Genomic DNA, 22,949 nt, shown 5'->3' with positions numbered 1-22,949 from the left:
CGCTCTCAAAATGCTCCCCAAGTGAGTCTGCCTGCTCTTGCAGTGTATCGCCCTCTGTGTTAACCAGAGGGAGTGAATATGTTTGCCGCCCTCTAATCCTATTAACCCTGTTCCAGGCTTTCGCGTCATCTCTAAACGAGTTAATACTCGATAAAAACTTGTGCCAACTTTTTCTTCTGGCCTGTCGGCGGGTTCGCCTGCCTTGGGACATTATTTTTTTAAAGTTGACAAGATTCTCAGCAGTAGGAGAAGCGCGCAGCAACCTCCACGCCTTGTTCTGATTCTTACGGGCGATCCTACATTCGTCGTTCCACCCCGGGACACGCCGTCTGCATGCCAAGCCACTTCCTTCAGATATGCATTTTGATGCTGCACCTATTATGAACGCTGTAAGATACTCCACAGCCGCATCAATTTCTAAATAAGACATATCAGCCCATGAGATGCTAGATAGAGTTCGAAAATTCTCCCAGTCGGCTGTATATCTTCCCCCTAGGAGCTTGTGGGGGAAATTAGTTTTCTTTGGATGTTCTTAGCAGTACGGGGAAGTGATCGCTCCCGTAAGGATTGCTCGTAACTTCCCATTTGAGTTCGGGCAGTATAGACGCGGAAACTATACTAAGATCTATTGAAGAAAATGTTCTGTTTGCGAGAGAATATGTGGGTGCCTTCTTATTCAGCAGACACGCACCAGAAGAGAGAAGGAACTGTTCAACAAGACGACAATACGAGAGTCGCCCCACAGGCAGTTGTGCGCATTGAAATCCCCAAGCACAACGTAAGGTTCTGGCAATTCATTTATGAAGGACTGAAATTCATGTTTCGTTAATTTGTAATGTGGGGGTATGTAGAGCGAGCAGACAGTGATAAGTTTGTTGAGCAGAACAGCACGAACCGCCACTGCTTCAAGGGACGTTTGTAGCTGCAAACGTTGACACGCTATGCCTTTCTGAATAACAATGGCAACACCGCCCGATGATGCGAGAGCATCATCTCGATCTCTGCGAAAAGTAACATACTGTAGGAGGAAATTTGTGTGTTTCGATTTTAAGTGTGTTTCCTGTAGACACAGCACTTGTGGATTGTGTTTGTGGATGAGTTCCTGCACGTCATCAAGGTTTCTAAGAAGACCTCTGATGTGCCATTGAATTATTTGTGTATCCATATTGGAGGTCAATAGGTGCTGTGTGTACAGAAACAGAAGTAGTGATTATGGAAATTACAGAGATTAAGTTACAGAGCCCTTTCGAGGCCCTGTAACGGGAGTTCTGCCCTTTCTGGAGCGTTCGAGGGAGCCTCGTCGCTCCTTAGGCGCTTGGTGCGCCTTGAGGATAGGTGTTGTGTCCATTGCCTCTAGTGAGGCTCCGGACACGTGCTCTTGCGAGCGAGAAGTTTTCAGGGTGAGTCCCGCCTTGGAGGGCAAGACCCCTGCGCCCACCAGCCCGGAGGTCGATGGGGCTCCCAGAGGGATTTGGCTGCGCCGGCTGTTGCCAGCGCTGGAAGGGACCTGGGAAGTTGAGGCAGCCTCGGCTGCGCCCACCTTCGGGGTCGATGGTCCCTTCTCCTCGGTTGACTGAGCAGCGCTAGCTGCAACCGCCGCGGGGGCAGACGGCGTAACTGCCGACTCACTGACTGTGGGCCGGACAGCCGCCGGAGGCCGTTGTGACGCTGCCCCCTGACGCGTCACATCGGCAAAGCTTTTCTTGGGCAGGTATAAAACCCGCCTGCGTGCCTCTTTGAAGGTGATATTTTCCTTGTCTTTATTTGTAACAATTTCCTTTTCTTTCTTCCAGGATGGGCACGACCGCAAGTACGCGGCGTGCTCCCCATCACAGTTTACACAGCGGAGAGCGTTCTCACAAGTTTCAGTGGTGTGTTCTTTGGCACTGCATTTAGCACAAGTTTGGCGGCCTCGGCAGCTCTGCGAGCTGTGGCCGAAGCGCTGGCATTTGAAACATCGGAGTGGATTAAGCACGTAAGGCCTGACACGGAGCTTTATGTACCCGGCCTCGATTGATTCGGGCAGGACACTTGAATTGAAGGTGAGAATTAGGTGTTTGGTTGCAATTTCTTTACCATCGCGCCTCATCTTTATTCTTTTCACATTAACAACATTTTCCTCATTGAAGACTTCTAGGAGCTCTGCCTCTGTCAGCTGAAGCAGGTCATCATCTGAGACAACGCCGCGTGTAGTGTTCATAGTACGGTGCGGAGTCATTGTCACTTGAAAGTCACCAAAAGACACTAGATTGGGTAGCTTTTCGTATTGTTTCAGGTCACGGAGCTCCAAAAGGAGATCTTCACTTGCCATCCTTGATGCCTTGTAACCTGGACCAATAGCCTCAGTTAAGGACTTCGAAACTAGAAATGGGGAGTTTGTGCGTACTTGTTTATCTGACTTCTGAATGAATGGCGTGAAATTGTGGGAAGTTGGGTCTTTGTCGTCCAAAAAACTGAAATACATCTTCGGTGCGCCCTCTTTTCTGAGGGCGATCTGGGAGGGGAGGGAAGGAACTATTCATAGAATAATGTAATTTTCGGCAATAACGCCAACCACCCACTGTGGAGCCCTACAAGGGGACGCTACAGGGACTGTAAAAAACAGGTCCTGTAAGCGCCAGCTGTACGTTATCACTATAACCAAATATGATATAACCTAGGCTGGCTATTCACACAAGGTTAACCCTTGCTGCCTGGAAAAATTGGAAGTAAGCGGAAGCTATGAGAAGACAGGAAAAATGAAAAGTGAGAGAAAGACGAAGACTAGAGGAAGAGAGAGACAGGAAAAGGCAACTACCGATTTCCCCCGGGTGGGTCAGTCCGGGAGTGCCGTCTAGGTGAAGCAGAGGCCAAAGAGGCGTGTTGCCTCCGCCGGGGGGCCTTAAAGGTCCGAACACCCGGCATGAGCTCAACCCCCAGGATCCCCTTTCCTCGGACACGGCTAAGCCGCGCACGGCTACACGCGGTAGGGTCCAACCCTCGTGTGCTCGGGTACGTGGTGTCGCCACACACCAAACGCCTGCTGACGCAGACGCCCCTGCGGGGGGAAAGGTGGAAAGTAAGGGAAAGACGAAATTAGTAGGGGGAGAGAGAGAGACAGGAAAAGGCAACTACCGATTTCCCCCGGGTGGGTCAGTCCGGGGGTGCCGTCTACGTGAAGCAGAGGCCAAAGAGGTGTGTTGCCTCCACCAGGTTGCCTTAAAGGTCCGAACACCCGGCATCGGCTCAACCCCCAGGATACCCCTTTCCCCGGATACGGCTAAGCCGCGCACGGCTACACGCGGGAGGGTCCAACCCTCGTGTGCTCGGGTACGTGGTATCGCAACACCAAACGCCTGCTGACGCAGAGGCCCCTGCGGGGCTCATTGGATTCAACGGCCGTAAGAAGTTCTAAATCAGCGCTGACTTCGTTTATATCAATATTACCGTCACCGCTGAGCAATAGGGTATAATTATTTTTTCAACAGTAATTAAGAAAGGTATTAAAAAATTTGAAAAAAGTGTTGTGGTTTCCACCAGGGGCCCTGTAAATTACAGAAAGGATGTAAGTGTTGTGTTGGAGCACGAGAGCTTCATAGTCATCGGTTATAACTGAACATTCTGTAACGATGGTACACTTCAAAGAAGACATAACAAATAGCTACTCATTCTCCGCGGGAAGGCCTATTTAGAAAAAAAGTGGCTTACGATAGTAATTTGACTAGGTCTACGTCATGCTGACATCACGTTTCGGTGAATAACAAAGAATCAAATGTCACCGCAAGATATATTAAAATGCACCCTGGAAAAATTGTTAGCGTTCGTACTATTGCTGATTCCGTTTGGCAATACCCGATCGTAGTAATTTACGGGAGCCATGAACCAAAGAACAGACACAGCACTGGGAGTGGCCGATAAGTAAGAATTTGTAGATAAAGAACAAGGGAACACGGAAGTGCTTCACATGTAAAATTGACATGGATTAACATGATGGCTTCGCAACTGGGGGCGCATATGGCTACACAAAATACAAGTACACACTCTCGGTTGCGCAAACAACTATAGACTAGAGCGGCCGCAGTTAGCTTCACGTCACATAATGATAAGAACGGTACACAACAGCCCTCACAGTACATTACCTCAGGTATGCGCCGACATTCTGGCAATATCCTCGCTTCGTAGAATCCTAATACAAGGTGCATTATCAGAGTGCCGGGCAAAGCTATTTCCGTTGCGCACACACACATATTAGACAATAAGCCAGTTTTAGCGTTTTTTGCGCGATGTTGGAACATATGCATATTATCAGCCCAAGGTATGCGTAGCACATCCTCCAATTAGAGGTTGTTGCTGCGATAACGTGTTTCTAAACGTGGGACAAACCTCCCAGCCCCTGCAATCAAGGGTTCGCTGGTGATGTACTAGTGATACTACTACCCACATGCTTAGTAGATCATTCTTTAGTATTCGAGCTTTTCTGATAATAGCATACACCATTACTCATTGTCAATTTTTTAATACCTGTACATTTCAAGCTCTTTACAGCGGCTGAGCTTTGTGGCTCTTTTACAGCCGAGTAGCATCTACGTATCGCAATTCGCCTATCCATCTAATTCACAAACCATTGCCATGGCAAAGAGCCCCGCTTGCATGTGGCTCTTTGGCAATACCTGACACACACACACACACACACACACACACACACACACACACACACACACACACACACACACACACACACACACACACACACACACACACACACACACACACACACACACACACACACACACACACACACACACTTCATCATCGTCATCATGCTTCATCTGCACCGATACAACGCATTGCATTGCGTAGTTTATCAGAGTAGATGTACGTATTACATTACAGAGCAGTTACATGTCACAGTATTGCAACTATTTATTCATACATTTGAATTAGCAGCATGTTCCTTGTCAAGGACCACGAAACATGGTTTGATTGTTAGGGTAACGTTAGTCTAATGGTTCATTCATTCGTTAACTTATTTCATTTTACTGTACCCTCAAGGTCGATGGTATTACACGGGGGAGTAGATAAGATGTGAAGAAAAAGAAGCTGCAAGAATGCTTAGCAAAATCGATGCCAGGTTATGCGAAGCCTAGGCCTTTCGTCAGCAATGGCCTAGCGCTCTTTACGATTGGAACAACGAAGCCGGGAAGGTGGCTCCATTCTATTGAAGTGCAGGCAGCGAAACGCTCAGTACAGGCTCTGGTATGACGCTGCTAAATTCTAACTTAGTAACAGTGCCCAATGTGACCTAAAGCGTAACACTGAATTTCCTGTCAGTACGCAATTCAGTCGGTTTGATCAATATCCGGCTCGCCGCTTCTATGTCGGCTAGTGGCACAAAGGCAGGAACTGCTCACCACCACGCTTTTGGTGGTAGTCTGCCCATTTTCTTCGCGGTATGTCACTCTACGCGGTTTTCTAACCTCGATGCAGCGAAAGTCACCACGCAGCGCGCAAAGCGTGCCCGGACAGTTGCACTTCACCACAGGGATCGCAGGCGGTATTCGGCGGAAGTTGAGGTCCATTTGTGTCGTGAAGGGGCAGATGCTGCGGTCTTCTATGTCGTATGACTCCGGTTTGGGCACGCAGATATCGTCGTCCGTAGTTCCAACTACGACGCCCAGCAGGAGAGAAAAGAACCCGGCGCGTTTCATGTGATCCACCTTCAGCAGTGTCCAATGACGCTCTCCAAATTCCCTGTGACAATCGGTGCAATTTTCGCACAGGCGATGCGCAGAACCTACGCCGCACAGAACCTGCTTATTATGTCACTTTAGCGCTCTGTCCTCGTTGTGTCCCCTATTGGTGGTGTCTTCTGTTACGCAGGCTCACAGGTGCTGACAGCTTGCACCACCTTATACACTTCCAGGATTCTTGAAGGAGACAACCCTTCGGTTGCTGGTCACTCCATTTTATCTACGTCGACAAAACGCAGGCGCTACGAGAATAGGAATCGCGTAGGCGCAACAAGTGGGAATAATTACTCGCACAATCGGCCGACTCGGGGAACATAAAACCGTCTTTCCTTGAATAGCGCCCACTACGCGATATTCGCCGTTCTGTAATCGCAGTCCACTGCCTTTTTATTTGATAGCTTTTCACGATTTATGCAGGCTGTTAATTTTCGTTTAGACATTAAAGGAAGGGCGAACAGATGTTTATTCTAAAGTGCAAACAATTTATAACGATATAGACAAGAAATGTAATGAAGAGTGCAAACGTGTTAGCAGTGATCTTTAACTTCGAGGATGTTTCACTATATTGTTTTCACTGCTAAAGCAGACACTAAAGAGAAACGCTATAGTATTTGTATGCAATAATGTTTCTTTATTGTTCCTTTAAAAATGTTTTGAGGGCACACTTTACTTGATAGAGTGTAATTTCATATCTTTATTTTGTTTTTGCGGTAAGAGGTATTACAAGAACAGAGAACGAAGGCCAAAGTATAGCATTTGGTTTGTTTGCCGAACAACCATCGCCAGACGTTCATTGCGACGACACAGATTTTAAAGCTTTGTGTCGCGCCGGGGCCATCGTGCTACTGTAAAAGCTCTCTAAATTTGCTAACTTTAGTCACTGCATCTCTTATAATACAATTTGATTGATATCTAACACTGATTCAAAATTTATTTTTATGCTACGCCAATTGGAATGTCTCAAAATGCTGATTTCATTGTGGGAAATTTAACGAAAAAGACATAGTTGCTTTTTTTTATGTACCGGAGTAAAGTTTCAGCTGTGGATAATTTAAAGAACCATTTACTAAATAGATACTGATTACTGTATTAATTAAATGTTATCCAAATTGTTGTACAAGTAGCAGGAGCTTGGTTAGTATAAGTATGTTTACCACTTGCCAGCGCAACAACTAGACAAAGACTAAAAAGAAGAGAATCACAAGCGCTGTTAATGAAGCTTTAATGCAAACACGTGGCCAATAAATCGCGGTGCAACCCATCTCACTATGACTGGCGACGGTAATGCGTTCAGCATTTAATCAATGTCGCCACACAGCGTATCGCTGCCGACGAAACTATGTATGAGGCGTGCACTGCGGCGGGAACAAGCGCGAATTCGTATCGGAGTGAGCGGTCGGCGCTGTATGGGCGCTGCCATGTTGCTATAATTGTCACGGTTGCGGTGGCTATTACGTTTACTGGCGGTAACTGCCACAATAATTCTCGGTATACGACGTGCATACGCACAGGTCCTAACATGCACGTACCGCTGTACCCTGTCATCTAGAGAGCAAAAATAAAACTCCTTAGTGCGCTTCAGCCAGTTACGCCCTGAACTACATTCCGCTGGGTGAGGAGGATATTGCCTGTGTACACCTCGCACCTTCGGCAGTGCTGCAAGGCATTTGTGAGAAGGAGTACAGTTACGCAAGCTGGCGTCGAAGACGTGCATTAAAAGGCGGCAATAACCCGGTGACCCGAGTTGGCATCAAAGACGTTTGTCGGAGGCCAGCACAGACCGAGTGCCACATGCCAGGTGCTCAAAGTCGACGTCAAGAAGTTTCTTCGATCAACGATTCCTACCCAGTTTCGCGTCTACGGTGTGTCTACGTGAAATAGGTTCCTTGAGGAACGGCACGTGGGAACACATTGCCACATACCCAGTGACATAAATTGGTTCGGCGTTTCTTTTTCAATCATGTTCTCTCATCACACAAGCACAATGCGATACCCATTCGACCACTAACTGTCCAGTGACTAAGGTAGGAAAGAAAACGGTTGTATGGGAACATAAATAATTACAAACATGGATCTGCATACAGAGCACCCGGAAGGTTCACTAAGCGCCCTAAGAATAGCGATTGTGAATCAATTGTCACGGATCCCGCAAGGACGAGGAAGTATCATGAAAGGGAACATTTGTCATTACCGGGTGGGTGACAATTCTTCCCTTTCACCAATCTAATCGTAGTATTCACAAACCAACCTCACCGTTATCTTTAGTGTTCCTTACCTTTTCAGCTCCTTACCGCGTTTCAAGAACGGACCTTGCCCTCAGCGGCACCCTTAAGCCCAACTTAAGTTCGCGAAGCGGGAGCCTCTTTGAGGTAGCATCTGAGGTGCCTTAAGGGCTCCTTATCCCATCCAACGTGGTGGCGCGCTACGACAACAGCTTTAGCGAGTTCCCCAAGTTTGTGAACCGTGCGAAAAAAATCTAGGATAGCGCAGTACTCGCAGCGTTACTTGGAAAAACAGCTGATTTGCGCTGTATGGAAGTATTTGACAATGTTCAACAACGTGCTACAGCATCAGTGAGATAATGAACATGCAAAAAAAAAAAGATAATGTCTAGGTCGGAGTGTATTTCAGCCTCATTTCATAATTGCTTCTGTGTTTCTTTTTTGTGATACAGGGTTACTCGGTGTTCTCAGCTCTAAAAAGCAAGGAACGGTGATGTGGCCATTTGCTTCTTGCGCACATTATTGAAAATATGCCAGGTGCACATGACTACTTCAATACAGTGCTTGAGTATAGTTTGCTACGGAGCCATATGGTAAAGAAAGCTGGTGGCAATGGATGCTTTGTGAAGACAAACTGCTAATGCTTTGAGAGTAGACAATTGGCCTATAAAGATGGGAACCAATATGGGACTGAAACCAAGGGGTGGACACACTAGTCTTCATGCAAGAACAGTGCTACGGTCCCCCCCCCCCCCCATTTCTGTGTCGTCTTGTATGTTGTTCATATCTGTATGCAGAACTTTTCGTCAGTAGTAACGCACCAACTTGGCCATTAAGATGGTCTTAGCATTGTGACGCTTTCCTACTCTTAAAAGCGTCTCATTCTCATTAACATTTGTTTGCATGACTGCATCTTGGGAATTAACATGATCGTGTCTTGCAATGCTTTCACAGGCAATGCTTCCACTGTAGCTAGAAAAATGAAGCGTTCCAAAGCCAAAATAAAGACATTCTGTTACGTTATGGTGAAGCGTGCTATATCGACCGGATTGGATAGAAATGCACTACTTCGTCTGTTTATTTGTTGCTCAAGTAGACATGCGTGTACTCTATTGCAAAATGAGTGCTCACCTATCTCTACGAAAACATGTCATGATTGCCTCACGTAAACGTGCTCTTGGTTTTTCGTAGCACGCAATCAGGCAGTGGTTGCCGATTTCCTTTCCCAAGCCGACTCCACACCCACCAAACAGTGTAGGCCCTGTACCTGAGAGCTCTGAAGTAGGGTGAAGAAAAGCACCACACATTACGAACAAGTGCAGTATTCATGCAGCCCCACTTGTTATTTACGGTGGCAAAAACTGCGCTTGCTGGTGCTCGCCTGCAAATTGTGAATCCGCGTTTATGCTTTATTTCGACAAATGCACTCATTGCCTGCCACGATGTCATTGGAATTTAGGATGAGGCAGGAACGGCGCATGTACCTTTGGAAAACAGTGCAGTTACAATTCTGTCGACGCAAAAAAAAAAAGAAAAGCTGGACGCCGCACATAACTGGCGTGCACTCGCACATGTAGGTGAAACCAGTATTGTTTATTTCGGTACACTTCCACGTTAAACGATAACGCTAAAATGGAAACAAAACGCGCAAAGAGCTCATGTATCTGCATATATTGCAGCAAAACGGGCAACTCGGTTGTTTAATTAAGCTGGAGGCTGATAATATGAGGAGGTCTATATAACTGCTTGACTCGTGGCCCTTCGACCGCTGCCATCCCTAAAGTGCGTTCTCGCGTGTGGGTGAGCGCGCGAGTCCGGCAGCCGCGAGCAGCCTGCTGCACGCCACATCTCAACGAGCGTAAGCGTGGGCAAGTGTTAAAGCCACATTTCACGTGGTGTCATTTTTGCCGGTGCACGCGTCAAGTCACTGCCGTTTCAAACGCAATAAAAAGAAAAAGAAATTCCACACCATTGTGCTAACCAAATAAATGTAATTCATTACCTGTTTCTGGCAGCGTGCTCTAGATACGTCGGATTATAAAAATGCAGTTGCCGCCTGTTTACCTCAATCAGGTCCCCATCCAAACGGAACAAAGGGAACAGGCGATGTTCCCTTTGTAAGAGCTATCGGACGGTAACTTGCCGCCAAGCAAGGGTCTTTACCCTGCTTAAGAACAGGAACCACAATCGCTTCTTTCCATGTGGATAGGAGGTATCCCGACGCCCAGATATTGTTGAAAAGTGAGTAGGGTAACTTATGTGTCAGTATGTAAGTTTCTAATCATGTCATACATGACTGTCAGGCCCCGGTGCAGTGCTTTTGCATGTGTTCAATGCAGTTCTCAACTCGGCAATACTGAAAGGTCGGTTATAGGGTTCATTCTGTCTCGATTTTCTTGTTATTGGCTTACATTCTTCTGTTTGTTTAAATTTGAGAAAAGATTGTGAATTCGTTGAACTTGACACGCTCTCAATATGCTCCCCAAGTGAATCTGCCTGGTCTTGCAGGGTATCGCCTGGTGTGGTTACCAAAGGAAGGGAATATGTTTGTCGCCCTCTAATCCTATTAACCCTGTTAATAATCCTAATCCGATTAAGCCTCGCCGCTCCTTAGGCGCTTGGCGCGCCTTGAGAATAGGTGCAGTGTCCATTGCCTCTTGTGAGGCGCCGGACACGTGCTCTTGCGAGAGAGAAGTTTTCCGAGTGAGTCCTGCCTCGGAAGGCAAGACCCTTGCGCCCCCAGCCCAGAGGTCGATGGGGCTCCCTGAGAGATTTGTCTGCGCCGGCTGTTGCCAGCGCTGGAAGGGGCCTGGGAGGTTGAGGCAGCCTCGGCTGCGCCCACCTTCGGGGTCGATGGCCCCGTCTGCTGGGTTTGGGTAGGAGCGCTAGCTGCAGCCGCCGGGGGGGGGGGGGGGGGGGGGTGATGGCGTCACTGCCGCCTTACTGGGTGTGGGTCGGACAGCCGCCGGAGACCGTTCTGGCGCTGCCCCCTGACGCGCCACATCGGCAAAGGTGTTCTTTGGCAGGAAGGATACCCGCCTGCGTGCCTCTTTGAAACGTATGTTTTACTTTAATTGTAGCTATTTCCTTTTCTTTCTTCCACGATGGGCACGACCGCGAGTATGCAGCATGCTCCCCATCACGGTTTACATAGTGGAGAGAGTTCACACAAGATTCATGATGATGATGATATCTGATGTTTTATGGCGCAAGGGCCAGTATGGCCAAAGAGCGCCATGTCCGTGGTAATGAGTTCGCAGTGTAATGAGTTCTATGGAGTTGGTGTGACGTGGCTGTAGAGGGGCCTTAAAAATGGTCGCGCTAAAGTGCGGAAAATCTGTATAATAAGATTATGGCGATGACTTATGAAGTGTACTATGAACATTAGGACGCATTTAAAAAGAATGATATGATGTGTAAAAATATATCAGGTTATATAATATATGGTAGAGCACTGCTGCCTCCTTAGAGCCCTTGAAACGCAAGGGCCTGGAGGCATGTGCTATTCAAAACAACTATCGCAGCGGCATCCTCTGGAGCGAGGATGCTCTACGAATTTAATGGGCTTATAACGTGTAGAACCACATCCTTTAAGAAGTCGAGGACTGCCTTGGTGTTAAAAAGCGGTTCCTTACCAAGAAACATAGACGGGTGTAGAGGGATGTAAAAACGGTATGCAAGTGGAAAATGTTTCAGATTCGGCTTCCCGACACTCCAATAGGACGTGAAGGACGGTCAGCCTCTCACCACATCGACCACAGGTTGGTGGTTCATTTCCAGTAAGCAGAAAATTGTGGGTACCAAATGTGTGCCCTATTCTGAGGCGACAGAATAAGACATCTGTTCGCCGAGATTTTGTTGAAGAAGGCCAAAAACGTAACTGTGGCTTTATAACGTGCAGTTTATTTGTTTCTGCGTTCCACATGCGTTGCCAGTGTTGTCGCAGTTTCTTTCTTAAGAAAGGCTTTAGATCTGTGACAGGGACAGCAGCCGTAGGAAAAGTGATTAGTGATGTGAGTGATGTGGCCATTTTGTCAGCTAACACATTACCCTCGATGCCCCTATGGCCAGGCACCCAGCATATTACTACGTGTCTATGTGATAGATAAATATTGCATAAGGGCGAGTAGAGTTCAATGAAAACAGGATTTGTATGTTTTAGAGTTCAGCGCTTTTACAAGGCTTAACCAATCTGTAAATACTATTGCTCTGTCGAGTTTCAGTTTATATATTTTACTGCAGACAGTACGGCATAGGTTTCTGCAGTGAAGATGCTCGTTAAGAGGTTCAATACATCAGATTTAGAAAAAGAGGGACCAACAGCAGCATAAGATACACCAGAATGTGATTTTGATGCATCTGTGTAGAATTCGGGACAGCAGTATTTCGATTGAAGTTCACGGAAATGCATAGCGATTTCGAGGTCAGGAGCATGCTTTGTGACCTCCACAAAGGATACATCACGGTCTATCACCTGCCACCCCCAGGGCGGTACTAGCTTAGCTGGAGGCATTAAGTAATGTTCGAGAACTGGAACATCCATTTCCTTGCTAAGTTCTCTTGCACGCAGTGAGAAAGGAAGTCTCATAAAGGGTCTATTATGAAAAAGTGTTTCACACGTCAAGTCGTTAACGGTTGTGCAACACGGATGTTCCTTATTAGAGCGAACCTTGAGAAAATACGTTAAGCTGATGTTGGTTCTCTGAAGATGGAGTGGCCACTCATCCGACTCTACATATAGACTCAACAGGGCTTGTCCTAAATGCGCCAGTGGCCAGACGGATACCCAGATGGTGAACGGGGTCTAACGTCTTAAGCGCGCTCGGTGCGGCAGAGTGGTATACTACAGCACCATAATCTAACCGTGATCGAACTAAGCTCATGTAAATATTCAATAAACACTGTCTGTCGCTACCCCACGTTGTGTGGGTTAGGATTTTAAGTAAGTTCATTGTTCTAAGACATTTTTCTTTAAGATGTTTTATGTGAGGAATGAAAGTAAGCCTGGAGTCAAGTATAACACCAAGAAATTTGTGATCTTTGTTTACAGGAATTTGTTGTCCGCCCAGTTCTACGCAAGGATCTGGGACCAGGCCTCTCTTTCTTGTGAAGAGAACACAAGAACTTTTGTGGGGGTTGACATTAAATCCATTCTGGTCTGCCCATTTGGACACCTTGTTTAAGCCCTGCTGTACCTGGCTTTCGCATACTGTGAGGCTGCAGGATTTGAAGCCTATTTGTATATCGTATACGTATACAGAATAAAAAATGGTAGGTGGTAGTAAAGCACGTAGTGTGTTCATCTTAATGATAAAGAGTGTGCAGCTGAGCACGCCTCCCTGGGGTACACCAGTTTCCTGCGTAAAGGGACGTGACAGTGCATTGCCGACTTTTACACGGAAGGTACGATTGGACAAATAGCTTTCAATTATTTTCAACATATTTCCACAGATGCCCATTCCCGACACGTCTCGCAAGATCCCGTAGCGCCATGTTGTATCATATGCCTTCTCCACATCAAGGAATATCGAGAGGAAATACCGTTTGTGTACAAAGGCATCGCGAATATATCCTTCAATGCGCACAAGGTGATCGGTTGTTGACCGCCCTTGTCTGAAGCCACACTGATAGGGATCGAGTATATTGTTGAGTTCAAGGAAATGTACGAGTCTGCGATTAATCATTTCTTTCAAAGAGCTTACACAGACAATTGGTAAGAGCTATCGGACGATAACTTGCTGCCAAGGTGGGGTCTTTTCCCTGCTTCAGGACAGGAACCACAATCGCCTCTTTTTATGTAGATGGGAGGTATCCCGCTGCCCAAATAGTGTTGAAAAGTGTGAGAAGTGCAAGTTGTGCGTCGGTGTGTAAGTTTCTGATCATGTCATAAATGACTCGGTCAGGTCCCGGTGCAGTGCTTTTGCATGTGTTCAATGCAGCTCTCAACTGGGCAATACTGAAAGGCTGGTTATACGGTTCATTCTGTCTGGATTTTCGTAAGATTGGCTTAGGTTCTTCTATTTCTGTAAGTTTAAAAAAGGATTGGGAATAGTTGACTGAGCTCGACACGCGCTCAAAGTGCTCCCCAAGTGAGTCTGCCTGAGCTTGCAGGGTATCGCCTTCTGTGTTTACCAAAGGGAGTGAATATGTTTGCCGCCCCCTTATTCTATTGACCCTGTTCCAGACTTTGGCCTCATCTGTATACGAGTTGATACCTGATAAAAAGTTCTGCCAACTCTCTTCTGGCCTGTCGGCGGGTTCGCCTGCCTTGGGATTTTGCTTTCTTAAAATTGATAAGATTCTCCGCAGTGGGGGAGGCGTGTAGCAACCCCCACGTTTTGTTTTGTTTCTTACGAGCGATCCTACAATCGTCGTTCAACCACTGGACACGCCGTTTGCATGCCAAGCCCATTTACTTGTGATATACATTTAGTTGCGCCATCTATTATGAAGGCTGTAAAATATTCCACAGCAGCATCAATTCCTAACGAGGATATGTCATCCCATGAAATACTACTGAGAGTTCGGAATTTCTCCCTGTCAGCTGCATCAATCTTTCACTTAGGAGCCTGTGGTGTATATTCGTTCTCTTTAGGTGTTCGTAGCAGTATGGGGAAGTGGTCGCTTCCGTAAGGATTGTAACTTCCCATTCGAGTTCAGGCAGTAGTGACGGGGAGACTAGGCTAAGATCTATTGAAGAAAAGGTTTTGTTGGCAAGACAGTAGTATGTGGGTTCTTATTCAGAATGAACGCACCAGACGAGAAAAGGAATTGTTCAACAAGTCGTCCTCGCGCATCTATACGAGGGTCGCCCCACAGGTAATTGTGTGCATTGAAATCGCTAAGAACAATATAACGTTCTGGCAATTCATCTATGAAGGACTGAAATTCATGTTTAGTTAATTTGTAATGTGGGGGTATGTAGAGCGAGCAAATAGTGATGAGTTTGTTTAGCAGAACAACTCGCACCGCCACTGCTTCAAGGGGCGTTCGTAGCTGTAAGGGTTGACAGGCTATACCTTTATGAGCGACAATCGCAACACCACCCGATGATGCGACGGCATCATCGCGATCTTTGCGAAGCGTAACATACGTTCGGAGAAAGTTTGTGTGTTTGGATTTTAAGTGTGTTTCCTGTAAACACAGCACTTTTGGATTATGTTTGTGGATGAGTTCTTGCAAATCGTCAAGGTTTCTAAGGAGACCTCTGATGTTCCATTAAATGATTTGTGTATCCATATTACAAGTAAATTGGTGCTGTGTTTACGCAAACGGAAGGGATACCTTAGATTACAGAGCCCTTTCGAGGCCCTGTAATAGGGGCTTTGCTCTTTCTAAAGCGTTCGAGCGAGTGTCGACGCTCCTTAGGCGTTTGGTGCGCCTTGAGGACAGGTGTAGTGTCCATTGCCTCGTGTGAGACGCCGGACAAGCGCTCTTGCGAGCGAGAGGTTTTCCGAGAGAGTCGTGCCCTGGAAGGCAAGACCCCTGCGCCCACCAGCCCGGAGGTCGATGGGGCTCCCTGAGGGATTTGGCTGCGCTGGCCGTTGCCAGCGCTGGAAGGGGCCTCGGAGGTTGGGGCAGCCTCGGCTGCGCCCACCTTCGAGGTCGATGGCCACCCGTCTGCTGGGTTGGCGGAGCAGCGCTAGCTGCCATCGCCGCGGGGGCAGATAGCGTAGCTGCCGACTCACTGCTTGTGGGTCGGACAGCCGCCGGAGGCCGTTGTGACGCTGCCCCCTGACGCGCCACATCGGCAAAGGCTTTCTTGGGCAGGTACGATGCCCGCCTACGTGCCTCCTTGAAACTTATATTTTCCTTTACTTTAACTGTTACAATTTCCTTTTCTTTTTTCCAGGATGGGCACGACCGCGAGTACGCGGCGTCCTCCCCATCACAGTTTACACAGTGGAGAGCATTCTCACAAGCTTCAGATGTGTGTTCGTGAGCACTACATTTAGCGCAAGTTTGGCGGCCTCGGCAGCTCTGCGAGCTGCGGCCAAAGCGCTGGCATTTGAAACAACGGAGTGGGTTGGGCACGTACGGCCTAACACGGAGCTTGATGTACCCGGCCTCGATTGACTCGGGCAGGACACTTGAACCAAAGGTAATTATTAAGTGCTTCGTCTGAATCTCTTTACCATCTCGCCTCATCTTTATTCTTCTAGCATTGATAACATTTTGCTCACTGAAGCCCTCCAGGAGTTCCGCTTCAGTCTGCTCAAGCAGATCATCATCGGACACAACACCGCGGGTGGTGCTCATTGTACGGTGTGGCGTTACTGTTGTGGGTCTCCCCGAATGACACTAGTGTCTGTAGTTTCTCATATTGCTTGTGGTCACGGAGCTCCAAGAGGAGATCCCCGCTTGCCATCCTGGACACCTTGTAACCTGGTCCAAAAACATCAGTCAAGGATTTTGAGAAGGAATGGTGAAATGTTTCGCACTGCTTTGTTTGGCTTTTCAGAGTGAATAACGTGGAACCGGGGAAAATTCTGGATTTGGTGTCCGAAAAACTTAAATACATCTTCGGTGCGCCCTCGTTTCAGAGGGCGATCAGGAAGTTTAGGGAAAGAAGTTTCCATAGAAATATATAAAAATTCGGCAACAGCGCCGACCGCCCACCACGGAGCCCAACAAGGGGACGCGGCAGAGCTTGTGTACAAGTATGTACGACGCCAGCCGTACGCCATCACTATAACCTTATATGGTGTACTCAAGGTAGGATATCCACACAAGGTTAACCCTTGCCGCCGTGGAGAAAGCAAGTAAATGGAAGAGAAGAAGACAGGAAAGATATAAAGTGAGAGATACAGACGAAGGTTTGAAAAGAGAGGGACAGGAAGAGGCGACTACCGATTTCCTCCGGGTGGGTCAGTCCGGGGGTGCCGTCTGTGTGAAGCAGAGGCCGAAGAGGTGTGTTGCCTCCGCCGGGGGGCCTTAAAGGTCCAAACACCCAGCATCGGCTCAACCTCCAGGGTACCCCTTTCCCCAGACACGGCTAAGCCGCGCACGGCTACACGCGGGAGGGTCCAACCCTCGTGTGCTCGGGTACGTGGTGTCGCAACACACCAAACGCCTGCTGACGCAGACGCCCCTGCGGGGACACAAGATTCAGAAGTGTGCTCATGAGCACTGCATTTCGCGCAGGTTTGGCGGCCTCGGCAGCTCTGTGAACTGTGACCGAAACACTGACATTTGAAGCATCGCAGGGGATTAGGGATGTATGGCCGAACACGGAGCTTGATATACCCGGCCTCGATGGACTCTGGCAGAACAATTGTGCCAAAAGTAAGTATCAGGTGTTTGGTCTGTATTTCCTTATTGTCACGCCTCATTTTAATTCGTTTAACGTTGATGACGTTCTGCTCACTGAAGCCCTCCAGGTGTTCTGCTTCAAACAGCTCCAAGAGATCATCGGAGACTACACCACGGGTGGTATCCATAGTACGATGCGGAGTTTGTTACTTTGGCGTCACCAAATGATACAAGATTGGGTAGCTTTTCATATTGCTTCTGGTTGCGGAGCTCGAAGAGAAGATCACCACTTGCCATTCTGGATGCTTTGTAACCTGTACCAAAAACTTGGGTGAGAGGCTTCGACACGAGGAATGGGGAGATTGTTCGCACGGGTTTATGCGGTTGTTCGGAGTGGACGACATGGAAACGAGAGAAAGTTTCTTTTTGACGGGCAAAAAATTCTAAGATATCATCGGTGGGCCCCTCTTCAAGAAGCGACCAGATAGTGGGGAAAGGAAGTAGCCATAAGGGATTGTAATTTCGGCAGTAACGCCAGCCACCCACCGTGGAGTGCTACAAGGGAACGCTGCAGGGCCTGTGAAACATGGCCTGCAAACGCCAACTGTACATTACCACTATAACCAAATATGATATAACCTAGGTAGGCTATTCACACAAGGTTAACCCTTGCTGCCCGGAAAAATTGGAAGCAAAAGGAAGCCAGAAGAAGACAGGAAAGGTGGAAAGTAAGGGAAAGACGAAGGTTGTAGGGAGAGAGAGACAGGAAAAGGCAACTACCGATGTCCCTCGGGAGGGTCAGTCAGGGGGTGCCGTCTACGTGAAGCAGAGGCCAAAGAGGTGTGTTGCCTCCGCCGGGGGGCCTTAAAGGTCCGAACAACCGGCATTGGCTCAACCTCCAGGATCCCCCTTTCCCTGGACACGGCTAAGCTGCGCACAGTTAGACGCGGGAGGGTCCAACCCTCGTGCGCTCGGGTACGTGGCGTCGCAACACACCAAACGCCTGCTGACGCAGACGCGCCTGCGGGGGTAAAAGGCCGCGTGACCTAAACCTTGTGTTATTGCTATGTGTTGTAGAAACTTCTCTCAAAATGCAAACACAGATACTGCAATGGAACGTTAGGGGACTTCTCTGATATCGTCAAGGTTATGAAGAACTCCTCCATAGCTACAATCCGAAAGTGCTGTGTGTTCAAGAGACGGACTTGAAGCCCACACAGACAAACTTTCTCCGACAATACACTCTTTTTCGGAAAGATCGTGACGATGCTAATGCTTCACCCGGTGGTGTAGCCATCGTAGTTGATAAGAATGAGCATGTCGCTTATTTGAACTTCGGACGCATCTTGAGGCAGTCGCCGCACAAGCAATCATTTTGAACAAGTTATTTACAATCTGCTCGTTGTACATTCCACCTAATCAACAGCTAAAAAAACGGATTTCTATTGCCTAGTAGATCAGCTTCCTGAACCCTACATGATCGGAAGTGATTTGAATGCCCACAACAGTCTCTGGGGAGACGCCGGGTGCGACACTTGAGGGCGACTTGTCGAAAATTTTCTTGTAAGCTCTGGTGCATGCCTCTTTAATGACGCTGCAAAACGAATTCTCTTATTTGATACTGTGCGTAGTCTAATGGACTGTGATCGTTGCATTGTGTTAATGGGAGATTTCAATTGTGTATGTGATCCGTGCGATCGAAGCGGCATTAACACTCAGCGGGACAGGAGTGGTGAAGTTTTATCTAACCTAATAGAAAATGCAGGGCTTATTGATATAGGAGTGTCGGGACAGGGAGCTCCCTCTTATACACGAATTCAAGGTCGCTCTTACACCCGCCTTGATCGGATTTATGTTTCTTCATCACTCCTCTCCCGGGGACTGTCCTGTATTACTATCCCAGTTTCGTTCTCTGATCATTGCATGGTTATCGCAAGGATTGGTGAGAAATCTAACCAATTTCCGACCACAGTGGGCACTCTGGAAGCTTAACTCTGAGCTCCTAAATGATCAGGCATTTATTAATCGCGTGCGCATGACCCTGAAAAATTCTCTTTCTACTGACTTGCCGTTATTTGCAGCTTGGGAACTCTTTAAACAAGAGCTTCGTACAGTGGCTATAGAAATTCGATCGCTGAAAGCATTCTATAGAAAGAATGAAGAAACAATACTTCTGAAGAGCATACACAACTTTTATCAGATGGAATGCGAAATGCCAGGCACTTATTGTTGACATATAAAATCTTAAATGTGAGTTACAAAAGTATGATGCACTGCGTTACAGAGGTGTGCAAGTTCGATCTCGAAATAGGCGTGCTCTGCAGTCTGAGCAACCAACACGTCAAGCTTTGCTTGACGAGCGACGTCACGCTGTTTCCAAAGTAATTCCGGAAATATACTCCGAAGGTAGTCTTCTAACAAATACGAATGACATTTCTAAGTTCGAAACTTACTGCAGTGTGTTTAGTGCCCGGCCCGATGATCACGATGCAAAAGTCTTAGAGAGTTTTGTGTCTCTTGTAAAACCTTTGCAGGATGATGACTGCATTCGTTAGTGATACCCTTACGGTAAAAGAAATTGAGCTAGCTGTTGACCAGCTGCCTCTGTCGAAAACACCCGGCCCTGATGGACTTTCCTGTGAATTTTACAAAGCTTTCAAATCAATTATGAGTCCCATATTATTGAACATTTTTATTACAAGTTTAGAGGTAGACGCCCTTCCGCAATCTTTTTGCAAAACCCACACAGTTTTAATTTCCAAAATTTCAGAGAAGGAGAAACTGCGTTCTGTTGAAAGCTACCGACCAATCACATTGTCAATCGTGGGTTATAAAATTTTTGCAAAAATTTTATCGAATAGATTGCAATTTGCGATGTCAATTCTCATTGGTTCCCATCCGACGTGTGTAATTATATATAGGCCGATCCATTCAAACCAACATACATATCGTCCGTACATTTCTTCAATACTGCTACGGTTCCACAGAGCAGCTTGCAATGCTCCAGGTAGACCTTGCTAAAGCTTTTGAACGTGTCAGTCATTCCTATTTATTTTCTCTTCTCGACCATGCCAATGTTGGCTCCGTTGTGCTTAAAGGCGTTAAGCTTTGCTATACGTGTTGTACTACTCGGTTAGTTAATAATGGCCAACTCTCTAAACCCGTTTCCATTTGTTCTTCGGTAAAACAAGGATGCCCGATGTCCCCATTACTATTCGCCCTTTATCTGGAACCGCTATGCTTAAGCGTAATTCAGTCGAGTTACATCCATGGCTTCAATATACTGGGTAATGAAGTAAAAGTCTTAGCTTATGCGGATGATTTAGCATTCTTCTGCACGGATAAGTCCAGTGTTGAAAAGGTAGTATCAACAATAGAGGAATTAGGCAGCATATCAGGCGCACGAATTACCTCCGCAAAAAGCCTAGGTTTATGGTTTGGCTCATGGTGCCATAAACGTAAACGGGGAAAGGGGGATTTTGCCCATGCTTCTTTGTTTGTCATATCACACCTACGCAGTAAGGAGGCAGTCCCTTAACTTCTTCGCCCCTAGACGCACATATGGGCACCTCTTCAGACGACTTTGCACTCGAGTCTGTCGCAAAGAAAAAACTCACACAGATATAGGATCCCCAGTCCTTTACACGCTAGGCAGTCGTAGACTTGGCAGAGCAGAGATTCTTGCTACGCAAACTGCGCGTTTGGACTTATTCAAAAAAAGCTGTCTCCTCGTCTCAAATCAGCGGGAAGACTCGTTTAGCGGAGCATTAAGGCTTCTCTCCCGTCTCTCACATCTCGCGAGCAGGGGCCTACACTCGTCCACAGTTCCTAACGCAACGTACGTGATGAGGAACCGCGGCTCTCTAAAAATGAGGCATTGGTGCTCTCTAAAGGGGGCGTGATCATCAAATTCAAATGCTGTCTTGACTTCCGGTGGAGTCCTGGTCCAGCGAGGACTGCTCGCCGCACGCACAGCGCACCTCGGAGACGGTGCTGTTGAGCTCGTTGGCAACCATCCACTCGTGCTCGAGGATCTCCTTGAAGGTGGGCCGCTCTACCGGCACCAGCGCCAAGCAGTGGCTGATCAGGTCCTCGCACATGGGCGACAACATCCTCCGGAAGTGGAGCTCGTCACGAAGGACCTGCTCGTTCTCCTCGAAGGGGATGTTGCCGCACACCTTGTTGTACAGCAGGAAGCCGAGTGACCACAGGGTGGCGGCGCGGCCGTTGTACCGGCTGTGCTGGATCCACTCGGGCGGGCTGTACACCCGAGTGCCGTCGAAGCCCGTGTAGAATCCATCTCGAAGGAAGGCTCCGGAACCGAAGTCGATGAGGTTGACCGAGAGGGTCTTGAGATTGACCAGAATTTTCTCGTCCTTGATGTCGCGGTGGATGACGCCCACCTTGTTGTGGCACGCCATCACACACTAGACTATCTGCTTCAAGAAGAGCTGCGAAAGCGTCCCCTCGAGCACGCCTTTTTCGGTGATGTAGTCGAAAAGGTGCTTAACCACTTCCGGCCGCTCCGTGATGAGAATAAACGAGTCGGGGCGCTCGTACCAGTCCAGCAGCCGGATCACGCCCGGAACGTGGCCCACACGCCGCAGGAGCACGATTTCCAATGGCCCCCTCTGAGCATTGATGTGTTCCTAAGAGAATACACACGCTCGTCTTAGGGCTTTTCAATACTACGTTTCCATACGTCTTAAGGCATTACCATACTAGGTTCAGTTTTCCATCTCTCTGGAGGAAAAAGAAGAAGACCGCGTCTGAAGGACGAACTCCGAATGGGCTCCGGCTCTTGGAACACCTCACAGCTGATCTTTTGTTTCTACAACGTGCTTACCACCACCAGTCGACGGATCTCAATTGGTAAAATCTTTTGAGACCAAGATCTCCCAGATCCGCTGAGACCTCGGCCCTTGAACATGTCGAGGCGAGCAGGCCGCAGCGCTGGGCCTAACGTAGGCGCCGCGATTACGTCGTGACAGCATCGCGTGCCGCCTATGCCCACTGCACTGCTACCGTGACGATGGCTGCCCGAGACCCCCTGCCTGCCGCAGCATTCGCAGCAGTTCGAAATATGGCTCCGTTTGAGCAGCGCGGTCCGCCTCTGAGAGTCCTGGTCCAGATGAGAACATGACTACAGTTGAATTTGATTGTAGCAGGCTTCTTTAAGATCCCCAACGCATTCCTCTGTTGGCGGCAAACATTCAATGTGGCGCTTATTCGCAGCGTGACGCGGTTACGCCGTGCTGTGAACAGCTAATGACTGTCGCAGAAGATGCACAAGGCTTCTTTGATTCCTCCTGTGTAGTAACTAGAGATGGTGTCTCCACTGGCATCAACCTTGCTGAGAACTTGTACGTTAAATTTGCTCTGACGACCTGAAAAGAAAAGGTTTACTCAGATTATACAAGCTGATAACGCAACCTCAAGAAGTCTCCTTATAGCTTAATACATTAATACCCAAGCAACAATCACTTTTTAAAAGAGATTTTTACTAGATTCCTAAAAAAAGTCTTACCGGATTTAGGTGAATCTGGAACATCCGGAGTCTGGCGATGACGGAGCGGCGAAAATGTGAAGATGTTAGCGAAGGAAAGCGGAAACAGGCGGCTGCACGCATGCACACAAAGAACACCACGTATATTTCTGCCTTTCGGTTTTCGCCTCCACAACGCGCACAGTGCCCAGAGCATTCGAATGGCGAACTATGAGGAGCGGGGTTCGGGCCACGCACTCA

At 47.8% G+C, this 22,949-nt stretch overlaps 1 long non-coding RNA gene and 1 pseudogene across 2 annotated transcripts; one reads left to right on the top strand and one right to left on the bottom strand.

Moving 5' to 3' along the window:
* Window positions 1-1,560: 1,560 nt before the first annotated feature.
* Window positions 1,561-13,197, top strand: LOC129384025 (uncharacterized). Of its 2 annotated transcripts, XR_008611782.2 has the most exons (4): window positions 1,561-2,042; window positions 10,025-10,192; window positions 11,648-11,712; window positions 13,002-13,197. It is a non-coding gene; the product is annotated as an uncharacterized lncRNA (long non-coding RNA). The 2 variants fall into 2 exon arrangements; XR_011890143.1 differs by lacking the exon at window positions 10,025-10,192.
* Window positions 13,198-21,114: 7,917 nt separating this feature from the next.
* On the bottom strand, window positions 21,115-22,133 carry LOC126528527 (serine/threonine-protein kinase pim-3-like; annotated as a pseudogene).
* Window positions 22,134-22,949: the final 816 nt, after the last annotated feature.

The sequence above is a fragment of the Dermacentor andersoni genome, chromosome 9 (genome assembly GCF_023375885.2).
Source record: "Dermacentor andersoni chromosome 9, qqDerAnde1_hic_scaffold, whole genome shotgun sequence".
NCBI classification, from domain to species: Eukaryota; Metazoa; Arthropoda; class Arachnida; order Ixodida; family Ixodidae; genus Dermacentor; species Dermacentor andersoni.
The sequence above is the reverse complement of the archived record's forward strand: the minus strand, read 5'-3'. Positions and strand labels throughout refer to the sequence as shown.